Source organism: Corvus brachyrhynchos, unplaced genomic scaffold (assembly GCF_000691975.1).
Source record: "Corvus brachyrhynchos isolate BGI_N302 unplaced genomic scaffold, ASM69197v1 scaffold23, whole genome shotgun sequence".
Taxonomy (NCBI): domain Eukaryota; kingdom Metazoa; phylum Chordata; class Aves; order Passeriformes; family Corvidae; genus Corvus; species Corvus brachyrhynchos.
The window spans coordinates 5,688,165-5,712,449 of NW_008238983.1; the positions used below are offsets into that span (position 1 = coordinate 5,688,165).

The 24,285-nt window shown below is 36.0% G+C and overlaps 1 protein-coding gene across 4 annotated transcripts in view; it reads left to right on the forward strand.

Annotated features, from left to right (window-relative positions):
* Positions 1-2,639: 2,639 nt before the first annotated feature.
* CDH18 (cadherin 18) overlaps positions 2,640-24,285 on the forward strand; it is a 520,804-nt gene continuing 499,158 nt past the window's right edge. For 3 of the 4 annotated variants that reach the window (XM_017738733.1, XM_017738734.1, XM_017738738.1), the window contains exon 1: positions 2,640-2,998. The gene's annotated coding sequence lies outside the window, so the exon portion shown is untranslated. The remainder of the gene's footprint in view (positions 2,999-24,285) is intronic. The other variant, XM_008637183.2, reaches the window with a different exon arrangement.

Below are 24,285 nucleotides of genomic sequence, written 5' to 3' on the forward strand. Positions count from 1 at the left end.
TTCTTGAAAGAAGGGTTGTTAAAATACAAGGGTTGCAAAGTGTACTCTCTATCTATAGTCCTCTTCATAATCTCCTATTTAAACAGCTACTTTATTACATATTGTGTTATTGCGCCTTTTCCACTGAGATCCGCAGAAACCTTTGCACTGCCCTACACCTCCCTGCTCCCATCCTCCCCTCAAGGGCAGAACACTCTAATTACCCTTTTCCCATCATACAGGCCTCTAGAGACTTTCATGCTTTCACCACCAAATCTGCATTCATACAATTGTGTGACCATAATTCTACTGATCTTCACTTCTATTTTCTCATCTTAATCTTTTTCTCTATCCATGAAAATCACTTAGCTGATCCAGAGCACTCAAAACACTTGAGACATCTGTTAAATGTGTTTTGTAGGCTGCAATTAATGAGGTATTCCATACACATCTGGGAAATCAGAGATTGTTAGTTTATACTGTGATATTTCACATGAAGAATGGATGAGTTGAACTTGCTGTGAATACTGTGACTTCATTGTTTTTTTCTCCTAATTTTTTTTGTACGTGCATTGAAAGAGAATGAAGTGCATAAATCTGTTGTTATTTTCTGCCATCACATGACCTTACACATACTCTTGTGTAAACACTCAAAGTAAACAGAATTTTTTCCTGATAGCTCTGTTTCTCTGAATAGACTTAGAGGTACCTCTTATTGTTTATGAACGCCATATATTTCCTTCTTGTATTGCAAACTCCCGTTTAATAGCTGGTCTCTTTCTTCTTGCTGTCTTTTTCCTTCAGTCTTTGACTAGAATTTCCAGGATAGCAATTCAAGACACTTACACAAAATTGATAACTTAGTAGCACTAGCTTGTGTTTATCCAATAAGTCTGTATTGCTAGGTAGGCTGTATAAGGCAGAAACTATCTGACATGAGTCTGTAAATGTGTTTAGTGGGAGATTTTTTAGTGGCAGATAAAGGGATTGGAAAGGAGCACCCTTTTTGATCACTCTTAAGAGATTATACAAGAAATCACGAGTCAAGTAGAAATCCCTGTCAACCAGGTTGTCACAAAAAAATTTATTTAATTATCAGTATATTTACTTGCTTATGCTTATGCCAGACTCTGATGCTCATGAGACTACAGTGCTCATACTTCAGTAAAAGGTTTGACCTATGCTAGCTCTCTAAGGAGGCAATTTCAGCCACGGAATAAACAGCCGGACTGCAAGTTTCAGTTCTCAGGACAGGATCTCAGTCACAAGGTCTTAATAAATAAAATTGAGAGACCCTTAGACCGATGGATAGTCCAAACATTGAAGAGGTAGAAAATCAAAGCCCTCATTTTGTTTCTGGATTCAGATGAATTTCTGCAAGAATCATATATAAGGGAACCAGCAAGAATGGGACATTATGTTCTCAAGAAAACCATCAAATGCATTGCACTCATGAAGTTTTTTAGTTACAGTTGCTGTTTTGAATCAAGAACAGAAATACAAGAGTGTCAATATCCTGCCATGTAGAAACACCTGTGATTGATGCAACCTATCTTCTGGACTTTAGGAGGAGGCTAGGTACTTTCCCCAGTTTGCGTGAGTATGAGATTTGGTTCATAATTTTCACTTATAACCAGAATGAACAGGTCTCAAATCAATGTCCTTATGATTTAGTGTCCCTAAATTATAAAATAAAATTCTATTTTAAACGATGGAAAAAGAATGCCAGTCTGTTGCAGTAAAAATACTTACTTTGCACTATATCCTTCCTGAAATTTTTGTTTCTGTCTAGTAAAGGATAATCTATTTCTTGCATATGTGGGGAGCGCAGTGCAGGGTAAGATAAGGTGTGCTTGTAGCATACTGCCGATATTTGTTGCTATCAGTTAATTCTGGCCACTATTCTAGCTGTCCCATGTGAATCTGCTGAACAGACATTGTATCTTCACCTCCTGTATCTGAATCTACGATGTTTCGATACAAATTCTTAAAAAAAACCCAAACAACAAAAAATCCCCCAAGCAAACACAGAAATAAACAAAAGCCCCAACAAATAAAGAAACAAAACCCACATAACCTCCCACGAGACACACAAGGTGAAACACAGACAGTGTAGGAAAGAAGTAAGTTCAAGCTGACAGGGGTTAGGAGCACAGCCTGTGAAGCACAATTCTCCTGATTCTTGGTTTATGCTTAATTTCCACAATTGCCATAAACAATTCCAAAACACACTACTGGATTTTTCAGAACACGAACCTGAGGCTTGGCATGAAGGTTCATTTCGAGACTGGGATGTGGGGGGAGTGTGTGTGTGTGTTATTTTATTTTCTCTCTTTTTTAATATGCATTCTAAAACATGTAGAATTTAAAGTGTTCAGAATGTTACTGCAGTGCAATGTGCGTGTTTATATAACTATCATGAAAAACACAGGGAAATATCACTTTGAACCTGGGCTCTCTTAAACAATTTTTCTTCAACAGAGATAAAATAATGAAAAATACTTAGTTAAACTGCTAGCCAAACTCTTATTGTTTGTACCACTCCTGGAAAAGACCCTGGGGAGCAGCAGCGGAATCTGTGCTATTGATTGGCTGGTTAAAGAGAGGCCTATTAGACTGAGACAGGCTAGATTGATTATACAGCAGCAGAAGGAGCTCAGATTCAGAGCTGAGTGAACGTCAGGGTGAGAGAGAGGGAGAGCAAGTGAGAGAAAGCGCGCAATAGAGGGAGACTGTACCCACTATAGCATCAGTATGTGACAGCTGGTGCCTGATAACACTGATATTGAGCTCCTTCACTGGAGAACTTGCTGAGCTACCCTTTTTTCATTTGCAAGACGATTCCAGCTCTAAGCCAGTGCAACTGACGGCAGACTGAATCTTGGAATAGTTCATTTTACTTACAATTATATCTCTCATGTTCTACATCTCTGAAAAAAGGCTTATTACAGAAGACAAAAATTCGTCCTCTCCCCTTGCCTCACATAATATTGATGATATACAGAGTTTGATCTTCCAGGTAAGGAAATTATTATTTGCTTTTCTGAGCAGCTAAAAAAGGAATTATTCTTTTTGTATCTTTCATGTTAAATACAACCTTTGGCATTTGTTCTCAGAATGCGTTTTTTGCACTTGTATTTCTTTCACCCACAGATTATATGCATCAATTATTATGTACACCTGAAGGAAATTAACAGGACATGGTTTGTGCATTGCATTTATCATGCTTAACCCTTTAGATGAATGGAATGAAAAAACCAGAAAAGATTATTTCTAACTACTTGGATGATGTTTTAATGTGACTTGTCCCACACATGCTAAACAGTCTGAAGTAATAATGGCACACAAGCTCTCCCATATTATTAATTTATTAGTGTACCTATTGTGAAGCCAGGTAGAGAGAATGTTTACCTGAAGGATTTCTCAGTGCTTGTCAGTAGTTTGAAATAGTATCAGTCTTTTGACTGCAAGCTTACCACTGCTGAGCAAATATGGTCAGCTGTAAATAATATATCATTAGACTGCCATTTTTTATAGATACAGTAGTAATTGCTAGCATTCTGCCTGCAAAGTGAAGATCAAGACTTATGACCTGAAATGTGAAACCTAGGATGTTCTGTTACACTGTGCTGCATGTTTGAAGCAGCCACCCCATGGACCGACTGCCTGTTTTGGTATGACATTGACACTACTGTCTCCTAACTGCAGAGCTTTACATAAAGTTTCTACATATTTCCTTCAGCTGTGTTGTAAGTGGTTTTGCTGTGATAGGTGCTAGGTTGTGATAGATTGCTGTGGTCCTGAAGGAGATAAACTATATCTGAAATAACCTAGCTTTTGGATTTGAACTAAGGAATCAGGAAGTTGATTGACTGGGGGTTTACAGGCCATGGGAGCATAGTGCTAAGACAGCTCCTTCATTAGCAGCACATTCCTTCCAGCTGTGACAACATTCACCAACTTCCTCATCAGTTTGTGCACTCTGCTCCTTGCTCCAAACTGCAGAGTTTTTCCTATGCCAGCTACTGTGATTATTCCCTCTGGATGAAGTAGAGGCATCAATCTATTAATGCTAGCATTTAAGTAGATTTTGACCCAGCCAAGTACAGTGTTTCAATATTTTGGCCAGTTAAGAAACTGCCTATAGCAAGGTCTTGCTGCTAGAATGTGCACCTACATGTAATCCAATTTATCCAATGACAAAAGAATCACAACTGCAGAAAAGCACATTCTTCTCTTCCTTTACCAAGAAATTTTTAATAAATTTTCATAAAACACCATACTTAAATACTTAATGACTTCTCAGAAACCCAAATGAGAAGTGGAGTTGTCAAAATGATTATTTATAATTTGTAAAAGACATAAAAATTGAGGAGTTTAGGTATATATACAGATTTTTTTAAAAACTAACAATAATTTTAAGGGGGTATTTAAGTGACCCCATGAATAAAATATGCAATCCTTAAGAGAAAGCTTCATCTTCTATAAAGTATCATATGAATAAGCACTGGCAAAACAGGAACTACACTAATGAGCCTAAGGCTCATTAAGGCTTACTTAAACTATAGCATCTGTGCTGTTTTAATACCTTATCTCTTCTCTATGAATAGTGCTTATGTTGTTTCTTATATACACAAATGTCAGCAATTTCAATGTTCCCTTCTGAAACTCTTTCCAGGTAGCCAGAAATTCTCTTGGGGGCACATTTTGCCACCATTGCTTTATTGAGTGGTATTTTACTACCTAAAATGGTGCCAAAGGTGAGCACTCCATACATTGACTATGGAGTTAGAGCGCAGAATCGGACCATAAATAATGGAAAGAAACCCTTTACATTTTAATTACCTGACTGAAAATTTTAACAGTAAGACAAAGACATGGGTTTTGAGGGCTAGATCTACCAAGCATAGACTGTATTTTATAAGGAGCTAAGATAATTGAATGTCTAATTCACTTTGTATTCTTACAAAGCTTAAGGCCTGCCTCAGCATATCTCATGTTCAGTTTGACTAGCAAAAAATATTCCTTTATGCATGCTCAAAAGATTTCCTACAGCTCTTATTAATATCTCTCTTTTCTCTCTGAAATTCTTGTTCACTATACCCATGCTCTTTAAATATACCTTATAATTTTCTGATTAGGAAAAAAATCATGGTAGTTCTATGATTTCAAAGACAGCAGTATTGTTTCCTCCAATTAGTGTCTGTTACTAGTCAGGTTACATCCAAGCCATGAAACTCCAAATAACACTAAAAAGTGTTTATTTTTGCAATGGGAATATTTCATTTGAACCTTAATTTTATTTAAGTGCAAAAGAGAATCAGAAACCCAAACAATTAGTTAAGCTTACATTCATAAGATGTTTTTCTACTCATATATTATTAATTTCCACATTAAATATTGTAAGCATTTTCTTTTGTAAGATTCAGAAAAAAAAATAGATGAAAAAAACTCAAATCAGAAAGTGTTAAGAGTTTACACAGCACAAACTGTGCATTTTCTTTCAAGTCTTTGATTTTGTTTATGTTAATCTGGACTTTTTGCAACACTTTAAACTGATTCAGTTATGTCACCTTTTTCTCAAAAGATTAATTTGACCTTTTTGAAATTAATGTTGCATTTCTTTCCAGCTTGAACTTACAGAATGTGAAATTTATTTTTATTTTCCTAGCTAACTTAAAGCCATTAGGGGGCTCTTTACTCCTATGATATCACACAGCAAGCTGCAATAAAAAGATATAGCTAGTTACTAGACTTGTTACCAAAAAAAATTCTACTTGAATAATTTATTTTGGGTGTAGACCATTTTAATAATACAGAACAACTAAAAATCTCTCTATTTTTTGTTTGTTTGCTGAAGACGGTCCTGTTTATTTTGGGTTTTGGTTTTTTTTTATTGCACATAATTAAAAACTTTTACTGTGAATTAATGGTTATGTCTAGAAGTTACTTTATGTGCCATAAAGGAGAAACAGGGAACACGTTCAGCAAAAACTTTGAAGTAATCCCTGGAATTACTAAATCTAATTAAGAGCCTGATTATGAAGCACCACTTCTGTCCAAGAAGCTAGAGCTTATTTATTCCAGTAACTATGAACAATGGTGCAACTACCACTAAAAAAAAAATTCTGTTGAGTACTATTACACTGTACTGAAAATAACTTAGAGTATCTAGAGGTGACATACTCTTCCCTTACTCAGCTTGCTTTCAGAAGGGCTAAGTATGTGACCAGGATTTTTCAATCACTCCTTATATCATGAAACAAGAAAGTTTCAATTCTGAAAACATTTACTCATATGAGCAGCTACACCGTAGTTACTCTGGAGCAAATTCCAACACCTTTTTTCTGCCTATTACCCTTTAGTTTTTGTAAACTCATTGCAACACTGTATCTGAAAGCAGTTGTGAAGTTTGTACTATTTCTTGTGGGGTTGTGAACTTTGTGTGGTTACTTATGGGATTCCTTGGAAAGAACTATAGAATAGTCTAATGCAGGCTAAGGAAAGGAATTTAATTTGTTTTAAAGCAAAGCAAGGAAGTTGTAAACACTGCAGTATCATGCTGAGGTGATGCCAGGAGAAACATGAGTATCAAAAGACAAGCAAAATAATTGTCCACCTGTTCCAGTTTTGAAGAATTTTTTTATTCCTGCCACACATGAAAGAAAAAAATCCCAAGTTGGTAAATTATTTTACCCACCCTGAACCAACTTGCTACTTTATATTGTTTAGCTTGGAGAGATTCCAATAGTACCCACTCCATTCAAGAAAAAAAAGAAAATAAAAAGGACTGACACACTTTGTGATACTTGACATTCACAACAAAGGAGTATAATCTAACCAAGTTGGAATAAAAAAAAAAAAATCATCAAGATAAAAAATTATTTTATTTCCTGGTTTACTACACATTTGAATAATCTCTCTATTTTTGCATCCTATTATATTATCGTATGACATATCAATGAAGAACTTTGTTCTGCTAAACAGCATCTATAAATTCCAAACAGGATCTCAAGACACTTTGTTTACTGCTCTGCACAGACAGGGGTCATGCAATATAATGAAATTGTCAAAAATATGGAATAAATCAAGTATTATTTCTGAGACAGATAATTGATGCTTCAAACTCAGAGAAGATGATCTTCATTAGCTATATTATTAGCACATTGCAAATTCAGCATCATACAAATTATCTTCCTGTTAGTAGAAGAGGGCTTTTTCTTTGCTAAAAGGTGGCTAAAGTTAACTATGGCTTGCTTGCATTTCAAGTAATTAATTATGTACATGAACAGTCACCAAAGCTGAGATGGCATTAGTATTAGTAATTTATCAGGCACAGCACCACCCACCAGTCAAAGAAGGGGATTTTCCTGCTCTGCTCTGCACTGGGGTGGTCTTACCTGGAGTCTTGTGTGCAGTTTTGGGTGCCACAATGTAAGAAAGGTATAAAGCCATTAGGGAGCATCCAAAGGAGGGTCACAAAGATGATGAAAGGTGGAAGGGAGGGCAGGGCATACGAGGAACGGCTGAGGTCACCTGGTCTTGTTTAGCCTGGAAAAGAGGAGACTGAGGGGAAAGCTCATTGCAGTTACAACTTCCTTATGAAGGGAAGAGGAGGGGCAGGCACTGATCTCTTCTCTGTGGTGACCAGTGACAGACCCTGAGGGAATGACATGAAGTTGTGTCAGGGGAGGTTTAGGTTGGATATTAGGAAAATATTCTTCATCCAGAGGATGGTCAGGCACTGGAACACATTCCCCATGAGAAGTGGTCACAGCACCAAGCCGGACAGAGTTCAAGACTTTGGACAATGTTCTCAGGCACATGGTGTGATTCTTAGGCTGTCCTGTGCAGGGCCAGGAGTTGGAATTTGATGATCCTTTTGGTTTCCTTCCAACTCAGGATATTCTATGATACTATGACTTTATTTAAGGCCCAAGCAAATTGCAGGAAGAATGACAGGAAGTGTGTAGCAGAAGCAAAGAACAGAGACCACTTCTTGGTTGGAGTCAAGCGCCCTAGCAATAAGACTCTTTTCTTCTCTATAAAACAGTTTAATTCAATTGTATGCTCTGCTTCCTTGAAATCAATGAAATTTTATGTAAAAGATAAAAATTAAACGCATATAAGATTCTGGCACAAAGTTTCTGCAGAGCGTCACTCCAGAGGTAACTATAATTTACTGGCTGGTTAATTTATCCCTTATATAAACACACTATGCAAAGCACTTTGAAATACTTTTGAATAAAAACTGTTGTGTAAATGTAAAGTATTATTATGGCAAACAGAAGTCACTCAAAGTTGACAGAAGTCACTTCAGCTAATGAAAACTGCAACAGTCTGGGGTGCTTTATTAAGCATGAATAAATAATTCATCTCTGATGAATGTTTAAAGGCTGAAAAAGCAGTTCTTCAGACATGTACTCAAATAAGAAATACTTAATTTCTTTTTCCTATTTCATGTTTTCTATAATATATGAGGGGAATAATTCAAATGACTAGATATTAGAAGCAGAGAGGTTTGCAAAAGCAATTAATATATGTACTGTTGAAATATTTTACAGAGAAGTAATAACAATGTAATCTAAAATACACATCATAATATAATGAAAAGCAAAATCTGCTGGTTTTAAAATATTTTTTTTTTATTTTTACTGGAAAAAAATTACATAGCAAATGAAATTGCACTAAAACAGCAGCCCGCAGCTTCCTCAAATTTGCATAAAAACCTAAAAAAAAAAAAAAATATATATATATATATATACACACACACACACATATGGTGTCATCCCTGCCGATGGCAGGAGTGTTGGAACTAGATGATCTTTAGGGTCACTTCCAACCCAAGCCATTCTATGATTTGACGCTATTATATATGTGCATATATGTGTGCATATACCTATATTTGAGCTTATATTTTACTGTTTGTAAAGAAAAGAATATTTTACTGTCTGTAAAGAAGTATATACCCCTGTTCTGGAAAATTTGCAATTTTTAGTAACACAGCCATGTAGAACCCAAACATGTTCCCTGAGTTCCATAAAAAGAAAGGGTTTTTTGGTTGTGAAGCCACTTGAGGGTCCAAGTTAAAAGACAGGTGTCACCAAGAAATGCAGATCAGCAGAGCATTACATGCCACGATTCTAACAAAATACTATTTTCCCTGATATTGAAAACAGTTTGTTCACATAATCTGCTTTAATGCTGTGATGTGGTAGCAGCATGCAACTAGCTACCATTAAAACACACAGTACAGTTTTGAGAAAAGCTCTTTAAATTTTTAGCTTTGCTTGAATTTCAAAACTTAGAAGTGAGTCAAAAGTGTCGTTGCTTTGCAAAACACTGATTATGTTTGGCTCTGGAACAAGACATGGATAAATCCAGCTCTGATCAGTGACTATTAACACTGGTCTGTGGAGTATAAAGTGAGTGAACAAAGTTCTGCAGAGCAGTTGATAGTGAGAAGTAATTCATTGTCCTCTGGCAGATATGTAACACTGAGAATTAATGTGCTTTCAGCAGAGACAAAGCTATGGTAACACCTTGACTATTTATACACCTTCTTTTTTTCCTCAGAACTTTTTGTGACTGATTTGGGATATATGACTGAAATATTTTTTTCTTCCCTCCAGTTATCAGATATTGAACAGAAAAACAATACAAACCAACCAACCAATGAACTCAACAAACAAACAAACAAAAAAAACCCACCAAAAAATATCCCACACCAAACCCCTGTCAAATTCACTTTTGGGCAAGTTGTTAAAGGTGAACAAAATTAAATGTCAAAAATTAGTAAATGATGATAAAATTTTTCCTTGAATATAGTGAAACATTGGTTTTGTTTCTAATACTATGTAATAATCAGAAGGTAGAAGCTCTTTGTGGCCCAGAATACTTATCAATGACAGTAGGAATGTTTTGCAGCATATGGAAATTATGTATACCAGAAAGGAAAAATACATGATATTCCTTTAAATACTATAAAGTTTAGTTCTAGTAGTCTGTTTTTCTTAGGGGTACATAGAATTCATCAACTTCTAAACACTACTGAATATAAATTATAGTGTTTTGCTCTTCCTGGCTTCTTACGACTCATTAATAGTTCTTAATTCTATGCAACACAGCTGTACTGATATGTGTAAGGACAGTTCTGAGATTAATGTTGCAACTTTCAAGTGTAAATAAGAACAAAATCATCTGACAATTCCTGCTACTGGTGCATTTTATTGAATTGGATTAAATAATATAAACATATCCTTCATATTTATTTTTAGTTTAACTTATAACAGACTATATCTTCTTAATACTGTGGGTGGAACCAGAATTTGAACCTATCTTCTTAAATGAAATCATAATTAACTTCTGATGGGGAAATGTAGTTTCAAGTTTCCTGCCTTATTTTAAGACAGGAAATTCGAAGCACCTTCAGGTAAGCTTGGTTAATATTCAAGGGACTCATTCTTGGATGTTTGTCCATTAATTCTAGGCACTGTCATACACCAGTATATATGTATAGAATCTAACTAGCAAAATTATGGCAATGTCATCAGTACGTGCTATTTATTAATTTATGCCAATAAAACAAATGTCAGTGCCTAGGATTACAGCTGTTATGAGGTAGTTTATCACCAGCAAAGTTGGAGCAAAGTGTGAAAGTGTCTATCAAAAATGGAAAATCATCCCTGAATTGCATGACCAGGACCATGATCAAGCAGATGTGTCATGCAGACATTATTCTGACGATCAGAGAGAACACTGGGAAAAGATGTTTCTTTTGCAGTCTGTATCCATATATCATTTGATGCCACAACATCTCTAGGACCTTGGAGAAAGGCTTACAGCTCTTTTACCTGACTAACTCTCAGATACATGGGATCAGGAAGACAACATGAGTGAAATGATGCAGATATACAATTAGTAGTTCTTGTCACAATTTTTGTACTGTTTAAGAAAATCGTTCAAACTGGAGTTGTACCTTACTCTAAAGTGACACAGTTTAGTGACTTTGCTTTCAAGGGGAACAACTAAATAATTATACATGCCTGCTTCCAATGTGAGGTACAATCTCCTCCCCGCTCTAGGTCATATTTTCAATGTCTTGCCCTAGTGCAGCAAATGCAACATGGCCGGGACATATAAAACTTCTTAATAACTTTAAAGAATTAAATGAAATTATGTTACACAGAGAGAAAAAGATGCATAAAATCTGTCCAACTATGATTACATATCAATCTAAATGAAAATTCTTTGTCTGATGATTCTATAATTCTCTTAGGCATCTAGATTTCTACCAATTATTTTTTGTTCATACATATATACAAGTATCTGAAACTCATTAACTTCTTCACCTGTTTTTATAACTAAGTGTTCCTGCCTAAAAATTTTGGAGAAGCCCTACTGCAAGAACTGTTGTCACTTTGTGTGGTTGATACACACTAGTGTGTTGGAGGAGTAAATGTCAAGATTTACAGGATGTCACAATTAACTCAACCACAAGGTTTTGTCATGCAAAACAGTTCAAACTACTTTCCTCGAGGAGAGGTATCTTTCTTTACTTTGTATAAACATTGGCATAAGAGTACACATACAGACATTTACCAAGAAATAAATTATATACTGTGAATCTCCATTCTGGTATACCATCATGTATTTTCTTTGACTGTCATAGGTAACCATTCTTAAGAGGAATCAAAGAATACTTTAGCCATGAACATTTTCCAGACAGTGATTTGTAGACCAATCTTTCTATCTATGCATATCTGAGGAATATCATTACAGTCTTTCCTACTTCTATAACTATTCATCATCTTCACTTCCATAAGTTACCTGCAGATGTTTTAGATTTGTGCTAAAATCCAGAGAGAGATGCTGTACAGTATGTGAAAATATTGCATGTAGCAAATGTGCATGTATGTGAAAGTAAAAAAAAAAAACCTACGTGACACTGACGGCATCAACTATTTCAGCCTGCATGGTATTTGGAGAGGTTATTGGTCCCTGATAATTTTGCCATTGATTTTACACAATTTTGCAAGTCTAGAACTTGTGCTGAAAAGTATTGTCATTTTCTTAGATGGCACAGTTTCATGTGTTTTGTGCTGAAGATAACCTATTTCAAAACTAAAACTTCTTTGCAAGTCTCCTGTGTCCAGGACCAGATATAATCTTTATTACTTCCTTTTCCTTTTCCTTTTCCTCTTCCTCTTCCTTTTCCTTTTTCTCTTCCTTTTCCTTTTCTTTTTCCTTTTCCCTTTCCTTTTCCCTTTCCTTTCCTTTCCTTTCCTTTCCTTTCCTTTCCTTTCCTTTCCTTTCCTTTCCTTTCCTTTCCTTTCCTTTCCTTTCCTTTCCTTTCCTTTCCTTTCCTTTCCTTTCCTTTCCTTTCCTTTCCTTTCCTTTCCTTTCCTTTCCTTTCCTTTTTAAATTTTATTTATCAAAGTCTGCATCAAAGTCTGTACCACTTTTCTTGGGTTTTTCCTCCTTTTCAATGGCATTTTTTTTCTTTTTTTCTTTCTTGTTTTGGGAGAAGGTGGCGGGATAGAGTGGGCAGAGCAGGTAACAGGTAGTATCTTTTATTAAGAAAAGAACATAAGGTCAGCCATTGAAGTCTGTAGTAATTTGGAATTTCGTCTTTTTGGGCGATAAGAATGTTGAAGAATTTGAGGGGTCTGGTTTTACTTGTTTGTGGAGTTTTTTTGGTTGGTGTTTTAGTTGTTGAATCTCTAGTCACTAAAGTTTTAAGTGTCTACACTTTAATTAGATAAATATCTCATGTGGACAGAATATACTGTTCTGCCTTTTGAAAGACCTTTACTTTATTAATGAATTTGTTTAATTTCCACACCCTTCAATAAATCATCTACTTGGATATGAAATTAAATATAATTAGGTCATCCTGTATGCATGCTTTCATTGTAGATGATGTGTGAACCACTCTGGATTTAGCTGCACTTTTGCACTTTCTCAATATGTGTCAACTAGGAAAATTCAACATAATATCAGGTGCCCTACTCTCAGAAATGATAATATGTATCTGGAAATACAGTATGTGAAGTCTTATGGACATTAAAGTATAATCTTTCAGGAATAAAAAAAACCCAACTAAATTCAAACTATAGCTAGCGATTGAACTGGGAGATTATGACAGTCTACTTACAAAATTTAAACTACCTTTTTAAAAAAACAGCAGTAAGCAAAACTATGACATATTTAACAAATAACGTTGTCTTGGTAGTATTATCTTGAACCTAAATAAGATATATGGCTGTTGTTTTACATGACACTTTCTAAAATCTCTCTTTCGTTATAGATACATATGTATGCACAACTCAGTCACTACATAATTTTCTTTTGAGATCTCAAACAATTGTTAGATCCACCACTCTTAGTTTGATTTCAGATAAAATGCAGAGTATGCTGGAAATTTCATCCCTATCTGACACTGTTGGGGCTGCCCGAGGCAGCACAGCGTCCAGCTGCAGACGTCCTTGCTGTCAGATGCAGCGTGCAGGGAAAGCTGGCTCCTTCGCAAGGAGCGAGCCCCAAACAAAGATGATGTAAAAGCATCAGCGGAGGCAAAGGACGAGAGAGAGGTCTTTGTATAGGTTCCAGCTGGTTTACTGCAGGTGGAGAGTCCAGGGACAAAGACCAGGGATAAAGGAGAACGCAGTATTTTATACGGGGGTGGAACAAAGGGAAACAACCAATGGGGATTGACTGAGGAGGAGGAGATAAGAGAGGAATATCCAATAGGGATAACTTAAGGGAGGGAATTACATGAGTAGATCAATGGGAGCATCAAAGAAGGAAGAACTTTCCAGAACTAATACATAAGCAACTAGGAAAAATAAATAAACATGAACTTATACATAAAACTGGGTGGAGAGCTCCTAAACCCATAAACTTAAAATATGTAAACTAAGAACCATTAGGAACATGGGAACTCGCTGTAACCAAGGGATAAGGATTAGACCTTGGTGTTCTGGAGGCTTGTCCACCAGTCCTCCGAATGTTCTGCGGCTGTGGCCACCACCACATGCACCACAACACCTATCCTCCAAAAAATAGCATGGATAATCAAAGTCATTGATTAAATAACTTAAGTATAAGTCATTAATTCTCACAGGCAGTCTACTCTTGAAATCAGATCCTGAACATCATTTGCCTCCAATGTTCCAAGAATCAGGATGGTTATTTCCTCTGAGCTAGAAAACTCTTCTGGCATAAAGAAGCATATAAATTTTGGCTAATGTACCATATGTCAGATGATAAGTTGTCATAGTAATTTCCACAACTTTTAATTATTCTTATTTCATTATATTTTAAAGTATTGAAGCCAGCTGTAATTTAATTTTGTGATTTTGTACCACACTGTGGTGTTTGCAGAGACTTTTTATCCTCGTGAACACAAGTGCTGTTCCTTGTACCTAACACTGAGCAGTATTCACAATATTAGATGCAAAAAAATATATATTCTTAACAACGTTGAACAAGTTTTTAATAAATAATGAAAAAAATTCTCTCTATAAAGTTCCTTGTCTAGGGAAATGAAAAGCAAGATGTAAAGAAGGCCCTGATTTTTATTGTTGTTTGATCTTACAATTCTTTCCCAAACAATAAATCAATTCTTTAACACAAACTGTACACATAGGATTGTTAATCTTGACAAGGACCAAAGAAATATGCCACTTTTCAATCCGTGTTATATTTTCTGACAAATCTACATGTTATTCTTTTGCCTTAATGGACATTTCTGCCATCTTTCTCCCATTCTCTTCTCTGGAACAAAATAGTCCTAGAGGTGTTATGCTTTTAGAGAAAAGGAGTAAATATAATTCTTCTAGATATAATTCATAAAACTCAGGAAGACCCAAAATACTGTTGAAAGTGTTCTACATAGCATAAAACTTTCAGGATGTGAAATAATCTTTAATGTATCTATATCATCAGAGATTAATGATTTATGTCATACTACCAAGTATGGATTAAATCATACTTTAAAAGTATGATTTAATTAATTTAATTAAATGTGATTTAATTAAATATTATTAAAACCAACAAAACATTCAAGGTCTAAGTTTGAACTTTGGAATAATGTAGGGATAACTATGCTCGTCTTTTATCATGCAGCATTGGTTTCTCAATGTAGTCTTACATTAAAAATTACTAAAACTCAAAGACTCGTTTTAAATTTCCTTTGAATATTGGTGATTTTGCCAATTACAGAATGAATGATTCAAGGGTAGTTTTAGAATTACCTAGATAATAGTCCCCTTAATGTATTGTGAGAATAAAAATATTAATCAAATTCAAATAAGTTTTCTAGGTGCCTTAATTTGAAATTTGCCTATTTTCCTATGCATTATCTAGCCTGAGAATTGCATTTGACATGCAAAGATGTAACCTCCATGGGAATTACAGCTACAATTGGTTTACAAGTAATCACACACAAACAAGTGCATATAGATATCTACAGTTATAGATATCAGCATATATAACTATATAACCACAAGTCAGAAGCTTCTGTTTGGAAATTGAAAAGTCCCAATGCTCCACGATTCTAAAAATTAAAATTTATCCACCAAGAAAACTGAAATGGAAGCAAACTGGGCATCGGGATAAAACAGTTTTCTTGTCCAGCAGCAATATTTTGCTGTGAATGACCCCCTTACCTGCGTTTAGCATGTTGATTACTCAGTCCACTGAAGCTCAGGGTGCGGAGCAGAACCATCAGTCAATAAAGTAATTTATAATGATCACCCTTCTGGGCAAACTAGAGGATGAACTAGTCATTAATGTTTTCTTCTAGCTGAGGAAATCTGTTCCCCTGTTGATAAATATTCACCAAACAAACAAAATCCACCAGCCTCTCTAACATTTTCTTCTTACAGAGATGTGAGAGGCTGTAGTTGAAACTGATTGTGCTTGAATACAACTTAATAAGAAGAAGTATCCCTTTTTAACCTATGAGACTCTGATAGATGTGTTCATCAATAACATAATTGGTTTAATGATACAAGAAGCTGATGTTAGGGTGGCTTCAAGTTAGAGAAAATGACTTCCCTTAAATGTGTTGGATGCAATGCCACCATTCCACTGAAGCAGAGAGCAAAATATGGACATGTCTCACATTTCTACTGACTGTAGCTGAATGTCCCTTGCAGGAGTGCAAAGGAAAGGTTGCTTTGTTTCAGCCCCCAGCCAAGGCCTTCTGTTGGGTGAGTAACACTCTGACACGGCTGAGGGCCAGGGCCAGGTCTGGGACTGGAGGCTGCGGCTGGAGGTCGAGGTGTTGCCTATAGAACCTTCTGGAAAATTGCTGCTAGTGTGGGAAGGAGCTACCTGTGCCACCCACAGGACAGCTGGGGGCCCAGGGAGTAGATCTGGGCAGAAGCCAGGGTGATGGAGGGCAGTCTTGTGCCCTCCTTGTGGTGTGGCTGTGGGAGCCATCTCCTGGCCTGTGGGGGAAGGGAGTGGCAAGGAGTGGGCTGTGGGGAGGCGGGGCGAACCCTTCGAGTCACCTGTTTTGCTTTCTACTCTTTTGTGGGGCCCTCCCTTTAGCGGCCTGTGCTGTGGCCATGTACCTTCTTGTTTGTATATCACCTGCCTGGGTGCCGGAGTGGGGGGTTTGGTTTGCTGCTGGATTTGCTGTAGGGGGAGTATTTTGGTGGTCCTGGCTGCATTTGCTGAGGAGGCAGCCAGGCTTGGAGGGGCCAAGAGTGAGGTTTTTGCAGAATCAGGGAGTTAAACCTCAGGGAAACTCGCCTGAGAAACTGCAGCCAAGGCCTGCTTGTGGTGGATGAGGTGCTAATAACTAAGGCTAAATTCTTTTAGACAAGAAGCAGTTTAGGAGAAAAGAGGAAGGGGTAGGGGCAGACCCTGGAGGTGGTGAATACAGGAGTGCTAGAGGACCAGACTTGTAGTATAAGAGTTGTAGATGGCAGTACTATTTGCAAAATAGGGCCATGTTGTGGATCCTTGGCTTGAGGGCTGTATTATATCTTGGACACTTCTAGACGATGGTAAGATAAGGAAGTAAGAAGTATTCAGCTCTGAAGACTGGGGTTGTGTGGGTTGTGTTTAGTTTCACTTTCCTCTTTTTACCAAAATACCAAATCATGTTGAATGACACTCTCCTATGTTGCCGGTAAAGCAGTCTAATCTGAGTGTTTCAGACTTGGAGTGCTGTTTGTTCAGTGTGCAAATCCAAATGAAACAACATCAAGAGAGCCTCAGAGAGATGTGCAGCTGACGCGTGTTTCATGGGCTCATGTGCTGAGTTAATTCAGCCAGGCTGCTGGCAGATGGAGAGAGTCTCTGGCCTTTGCCTTACTTCATCTTGCTATCCCATTGACAGTGGCCAGAGTAGCCCTTGAACAAGCTGTCATTCCTCATTGCTGCCAGACCTGTTACTGGCAAGTCCCATAGCACTTCAGTAACTATCCATGACCTTCTTATTTCAGAAGTCTTTGGTTTTCCAAAATTGTTTTTTTATTCAAGCTGTCAGTCTCTTACAAATATGTAGAAAAATCATGGGCAGTTCATGAAATGACAATGACTTTGTGGCATAGGCTCACATTCAGAGATTAATTTTTCCCCATCTCTCAAGTATAATATGTCATACTGATCACAAAAAATGTTATACTGTACCGGAGAAAGAGCTTTCCTGCAATTCCCAGGTTCAGGGGGAAGGATCCAGGAAGGTGGCTAATGAATCAATGAATTAATGAATTAACTGGTGCCATTTGAACTATTGTGAAAATACTGTCTACTAAATTGTATGATGGGAATGAAAACAACATTCTTTATATTCTCACTCCCTAAGTCTAGTGCCTATGACTCACATTTAAGTGATTAGTTAACTTCTGTATTTTATTCAAATGATTGCTTAATAATACCAAGTGACGTCAGCTAAACTGTGAAAACTGGAAAAACAAAGAAACCTATACTAGACATAAGCTTTCACTCATGGTACAAATTCTGCCCTTTTCTTTATCAAATGTTAAACTGAAAAAAAAGAAATAGCTAGGGATGGTTTTCAGTAGAATTTAAGATTATTTCAGTGGGAAAATACAGTTTTGTCATGTTTCCTTCTGACTGGAGGTTTATGGACTGGTGATGAAACCACTTAAAACATACACAATATGTATTCCAGTTCTTGCTCTCTGTCTTTATTGAGTCATAAATATATGTAAGATTTAAAATCTCTACATTTTTTCTGGCTCACTGAAGTTCTCCATCTTTTTTTCACAAAGGCCTCATAAAGCAATCTGTTAAAAAAAAAAAGAATGTATCTGGCTTTTTGCGATGGGAGTGTGAAAGAAGATGTAGGTGGTTTCTAGAAAAAGTGCAATCTCTTTGCTCTGCTGCCTTTGAGATGTATGTTTTGCAGATTTCTACAAGTATACATGCAAATGGATAGCTTTCTATTATTGTTTTATTTTAGATTAGTAGAAAGCAGCATGATTTAGGTAAATCAAAGAAGATAAATTCCTTGCTTTGTTCTAAAGACAAAAAATCCAAACCTAATCAAATAATACCCAAAACCAACAACCAGCTGAAATTTAAGAACTTGTGTCATCTCTTACCTTGGACCAAATGAAAAGTCCACTATCTGAAGATACTTCTTCACTTCAACTTCTCATATCAAAGGGTCCATAACTTAAATATAAATTGTGACTCTCAGGTTTTTATTTCACAAGCAAGAGCAGAGCTTTTACTGCATTGTGGTGTTTACAGGCTGTCAAAATATTTGCATGGGTTTGGTATTTTTTCACTAACAAGTGCTATTATATACAGCCATTCACTGAATTAAAAAATCAAATCCTCTAGGTGGTTTCTGTGAGCGAAATGATAAAGAAATTTATTCTTAAGAGCATTTAATTTTCCTACTGGATTTTAATATAATAACCAAGCCCTCAAATGATGATTTTTAAAATTACCTTCTGAATTATTTCTAAATGGTGGTGAAATACGTAGAGCTCTGCCATCAAAATTGCAAGTGGGGCATGGTCAGCGTTGGAGCTGTTACTTATGCATATTATGTCTTATTTTATACAGCTGTCTGTTGTTATAATTTTCTTCTGGCCTGAACTCTTGTCCATACATTTGGGTTGTCGTAGAATACTTTCTTTTTTTTTTTCAGCTAAATTGCAGCATATTTTGGTAAGACTACACCCCAGGTCTTGTTTTCCTTTCTTGGATACATGTGGCAGTCAACAAGAGAGAATTCTGAATTGCATGCCTAGAAATCTTTGTGGAAGATGAACAAAGGATTTCTTTGCAAATTTGTAGGAAATATGAACATGTAGGAACAATAAGGAAGAGCAGTTGTTATATAGAAGAATTCCCTCTGTGAATCTGATTCTTTTATTTTTTTTTTTAAATGCTCTTAAAACGTTCTGTCTGTGCTTGTGGAATAGTCTATTGTACATCCATCAGATAATAGCCTACAATTTCCTACAACTAATGGAGTTATTCTGATATAGTCCAAACTACAAGATGGTGCAGACCTAGTATTTAAATTCTAATCTATATTGGAGTATAATATAATTAATGAGTTATGCTACGTGAATTAGGGGATCCTGAGTAGATGCTGTCTTTTGAATTAGTATTTATATGGTAAGGTTTTAACATTTGCCATTTTGCATTGCAAAATTTCCCTTTATCAGAAAGGATTGAAAATTTGACAAATTAACATTGATTCTGAGGCAAAACTGCACTACCGTGTCAGTGGTATCAGCATTAGTGACATGTACAGTCACATTACTCCTTAGGCACAAACCTTGTCTGAATTGTTGGCAGAATACAAATATGGAAACATGTATTGATACTGAAACTATAACACTTATTACTATTAATTAAAATTAAGCCGCTTTTCTAAGGTGAAGGATTATTCATCACATGACTATTTTATGTAAAGACTGAGTACCTTTCAAGTTTAATATTACAGTTTAAGTAAATATTGGGTGATGTGTACAGAAAGAATAGATGAAGTCCTCTGTTCGTTTGTTTGTTTGTTTGGGGTTTTTGTTTCTTTGCTATGCAAGAGGATCAGTAAAGTTAATCATGATGATCTCCTCTTTCCTGCTCTTGACTCACTAATTTTTCTGAGGAAATAATACTTACTCTCATGTCTCTATAGATCAGATCCTGTGATGGTTTTTAAATCAATTTTTTATGCTATTTCTCAGCCCCGTGTCAGTCAGGATTTTTCTTAAAGCAACATTGGATCAGATAAAATTTTCAAAGATATTTTAACACTGTTTAGCTGCTTGTATCAGTGCTTTATTGCCTGAAGAAAGGAACAAGATATATTATCAAGAAATGAAGTACACCTTTCAAAATCAGGAAGCTTGAGTGGGGATTCCAAATTGATAGGTAGCTTAGAGTATTTGTCAAACGTTGATTTCTTTTTTTTATCATGTCTGTTTTTCTGGGTAAGGAAAATAAACATAAGTGTCTACCCTGTGCATTTAACACCCCAAAATCTTGGGGTATAAGGTGTGAAGATAAATGTTCTAGCTTAGTAAAGCCTTAAAACACTTTTCTAGAATGTACAAGCGTTTGAATATTGCTGTAGGCAGCAAAAACACAACTGTTGCTCCTCAGCTCCCCTTGAGTTCTGTTTTCATAGAAGGTAGGTAATGCAATGTACTTGCAATATTATTATGTCATACCATTATCTTGAAGGTGGAGAGCAATTGAAGACATGTGCAAAGCTACCTTCACAGAATTACAGAATATTCTGAGTTGGAAGGATCTCACAAGGATCACTGAGTCCTTTCTGAAAGTAGACTTGTACTTGTTTGTGCTTTAAAGGAATTATTGGATGTAATGTGCAAAATTTTTATTCAGATTTTCTTCTAAATAATGAGAATATTTGAGAAATACTGTCTCTTTGTGTTTGAAGGGCTTCTTTTGGAAACTGTAATTTAAAAAGATACTTCTGTTCAGTTTAACATTAGCAGACATCAAGTATTTGACAGGAAAAAATATTTTTTTTTGCCATGGGAAAAAAGTATTTTGCCCAGAAAAAATATATTGAGCTGATTAGTCTTTCAGGAGTGTTTCAAATCTAGACAACTTCTGAGGATGGACCATAAAATAATTATCTCTGTCTTTGTACAACATGTATCATTGAAGTAGCTGGTTTAGATAGGATTTCAATAAGAAAAGTAGGGATTTCTGCTATTAAGCTAGACATTAATTTTGCCTGAATGTAGTGGTAAATTTAAGGTGATCATTAAGGGGCAGGCAGAAAAGTATATTTATAATTATGTAGAAGGAACACAGGAGCATGCCCTGTATTAATCTTTAGAGTGAAGAACATCAGTTGTGCCAGATGCCCTCGGTAGGCTCAGTAGGCTTTCTTTGAAGCACTTCTCCCTCTCAGGTGTGTTTATGCCACCGGAAATGACAACACATGGAGGAAAACTTGCAAGATGCATTCGAGTGCAGCAGCCGATTCATAAGTGTGATGCTGTGTGTTTCATGCCTGATATTTTTTATGGTTGTGGACACTTGCACCATCAGAAGTAATTAAGAGCAAACAAAAGAGCTGTGCACAAAAAAAAAAGCTTTAAATTATCTGTACAGCTTTGTGCTGTAACTACTGTAAGTATATTTTAGGAATGTAACAGGTATGCTACAGCAACTGTTGCAAGGGAAAAGGTTTCTTTTCAGGCAATGTTGTCAGCTCTCAACAAAATGAATCACACACGGTGGGTGAGTAAAGCCATCCTGTGTTTATGATCCCTGACTCATTCCACAGGTTTTATTTGCTTCCATTTCAAAGACATTTTACTACTTTTGTACAGCAAATTGTATCTATACCATAAAGTAACAGTTGCAGCTTTTACAAGTCTGGGATTACATATTCCCTGGACAGTTTTCTTTTCATAGGGACAAGCCTTGAGATATCAAAATTCTGGAAAAGCAGAAAATTGTTAGAGGAAAGTTGGCCCCAGGTGACAAAAGGAAATTGGAAGAAAAAAGAAGACATGAAAAATAAATAGAGTCCTATTACTGCAGAGGACCAGCTGCAATACTCCCATGTGTTTGTGAATCTTGACCTCCCTTGTTAAAGGTGGAATTTTTTCTAGGAAGAGCTTGATAAATGCTTCATGCACATGTACATGTGTGGAAAGGTGACTTGTGGTGTCAGGGCAATAATGTGGAAAGGAACTAGCATGGCTAGGAGATGAGAATAAAAGGAAGGAGGTATGAAAAGTGCTGTAGACTTGTATTTTATAACCTACTTCTTCAGCTTTCACTTGCAGACCCTGTGCAGTTACTTCCTCTCATTCTGCATATTAAGAAAGCAGAAGATAGACACTAATAAGAAATGTAACTCCCTGAAACCAAATAAAATTTCTTATTTGTGCTTAATTAACAAATTTGCTGAAACTAATTTCTTTGTTGCAAAATCAGTATTGTGGTGCTGGGGGTTCATTTTTCAGAGCAAGTCACTGTGAACACTGTGGTGCCTGGATGGTTAAAAGTGGCTAATGTGAGTATCAATTAATAGTGTTCTAGTGGCAAGGAGTTAAAAAAAAAATTATTTTTTACACTTCTGCCTTAATTAGCATATAAACATGAAAAAATACAAGATACTGTTTCAGTTTCTCTCAAAAATGTATCACTTAGAGCTTGACATAGATCTGATACAGGAGGATATGAAGAACAGAAAACTGGGAAATCCTCAGATGGCTTGTTTCCTTTGTTATGAGCTAGTCCTCCGGAGTTTCTGATCACATCTTAGCTGTCATATGGGCCTTGCTATCTCACCCTGTCCTGTGGTACCACAAGCAAGAATGCAAGAGATGCTCAGTCTAACAGAGTTAATGAACCATCACCGAATATTTTGGAATGCTCTGTAGCAAAGTAGAAGTCAAAAGAAAGATGCTGTAAAGGGCAGCTCTAGTAGCATGTAGCAGAGCTCAAACATAGCACGTCCCTGTCTTGGATAAAAATCTTAGATAATTGCAGCAAATTTGTGGTACAAATGAAAATTAAAAATGCTTAAAACAAGCTGTTAGATTTTGGGAGAGTATTTCTTCCTAATGATAAATCTGATGACAAGTCTAATCATAAACATTTGTGAGATTATTTAAAGTATACATATAAACAGGCAACAGTTTAATATTTCTTTTGCGATAGCATGCTCTTACATTGTCCTCATCTGGTCTCTAGCTAATGTAATCTAGAAAATGTTGGGAAAATGGTTTGGAAAAGCATTTAGAGCTCAACTTATTGATGTATTCTGTGTTGGAAAACCCACATCCCTGCCCTACCTTTGCAAATTTCCAATGGTACCATGTATGTTTAAGATCATTTCAAAGAAACAGTAAGCCTATTAAATTTTGAATCCTTTGAGAAAGAACATCCTTAATAATCAAAATATTTTGATACCTGTCACTTGAGCCTTGTCATGCAAACCTAAACCTTTGTTTTCTGGAATGTGTTTTGTGACACATGCAGTTACTGGAAAGTCTTTAGAAACCCACTGCAGAATTCTTTTTTTTGCAGGTTATATGATGTTTTGATGTCAGAGATGTCACTTCTAAATTTGAAATAAAGTGCAAAACAATTCCTTTAAGCTCATATTCACCTGTTGCTCAATAGACTGTTCAACTGACATAAACATTTCCATGTGGAAAATTTAAATGTACATTCTTAAATAATATCAAATTTCCTCTTTCTGTGAAAGTCCTTCAGAATTGGAAACAGACATCATTGGCATCTGAAACGGCCTGCATTTAATCTGCCTTGAATTATATAGGTCCTTTCTTACCCTCTGTGTATCCTTTGCATATTAATTAGACTAAGATTTCAGGGATGTAGCAGAAATTCTGAATTTTTTGTTTGTTTTTCTTTACCCCATGCAGCTTCCCTTCCCCACTCCCCAGCTGAGATTGAAACAATATCAAAATGGATCAGTGTAACTCAGTGTTGAGGAAAAGATGATAAATCTTTTTTTTAAAGTTTAGAAAGAAAAAATTAATTATGGGAATTGAAATAACAATTAAGGAACTTGAAACAGCTAGAAATCTTCTCCTTTTAATTCTAAGTATTTAGTGACAAATTACCCATGGATGTAATGTGTTTGCACAATTGTAATCTCTCTTTGGACCTCATATAAACATTGCAAAAAGCTAATTATATTGAAGATGTCATAATTAATGCATGACTTTTGATACTAAGTGGTGTAAATCTTTATTGATTTATATGATAGCTTGAACTCCATAGAAACTATAGATCCAAGAAGTGTTTTGTCCTTTCTCTGTTTATAGTTGACCTTTTAGA